The following is an 895-nucleotide window of genomic DNA, read 5'->3' as shown; positions in this document are numbered from 1 at the left end:
GAGAATGGCGGGAACCCGGGAGGCGGAGCTTGTAGTGAGCTGAGGTCTGGCCACAGCACTCCAGCCTGGGTGACAAAGCGAGACTCCGTCTCAAAAACAAAAAACAAAAAACACTGAGTTGGCCGGGCATGGCGGCTTATGCCTATAATCCCAGTGCTCTGGGAGGCTGAGGTGGGAGGATTGCTTGACAGCAGGAGGCTGAGACCAGCCTGGGCAACATAGGTCTCCATCCCTACAAAAAATAAAAAATTAGCCAGGCGTGGTAGCACTCGCCTGTGGTCCCAGCTACTCGGGAGGCTGAAGCAGGAGGACTGCTTGAGGCCAGAAGTCTGTGAGCTGTGATTGCACCACTGCACTCCAGCCTGGGAGAAAGAATGAGACCCTTTCTTTTTTTTAAGATGGAATCTTCGCTCTGTCGTCCAGGCTAGAGAGCAGTGGTGCGATCTCAGCTCACTGCAAACTCCACCTCCTGGGTTCTAGCAATTCTCCTGCCTCAAACTCTTGAATAGCTGGGATTACAGGCATGTGCCACCACACCAGGCTAATTTTTGTATATTTAGTAGAGACAGGGTTTCACCGTGTTGGTCAGGCTGGTCTCAAACTCCTGCCCTCGTGATCTGCCTGCCTCGGCCTCCCAAAGTGCTGGGATTACAAGCGTAAACCACCGCGCCCGGCAGACCCTTTCTTAAAACAACAACAACAAAAACAACTGACTCTGGGCCGGGCTCACATCTGTAATCCCAGCACTTTGGGAGGCTGAGCTGGGTGGATCACTTGAGGTCAGGAGTTCGAGACTAGCCCAGCCAACGTGGGAAAACTGTGTCTCTACTAAAAATACAAAAATTAGCCAGGCATGGTGGTGAGTGTCTGTAGTCCCAGCTATTTGGGAGGCTGA

This window comes from Papio anubis, chromosome 4 (genome assembly GCF_008728515.1).
Source record: "Papio anubis isolate 15944 chromosome 4, Panubis1.0, whole genome shotgun sequence".
NCBI classification, from domain to species: Eukaryota; Metazoa; Chordata; class Mammalia; order Primates; family Cercopithecidae; genus Papio; species Papio anubis.
The sequence above is the reverse complement of the archived record's forward strand: the minus strand, read 5'-3'. Positions refer to the sequence as shown.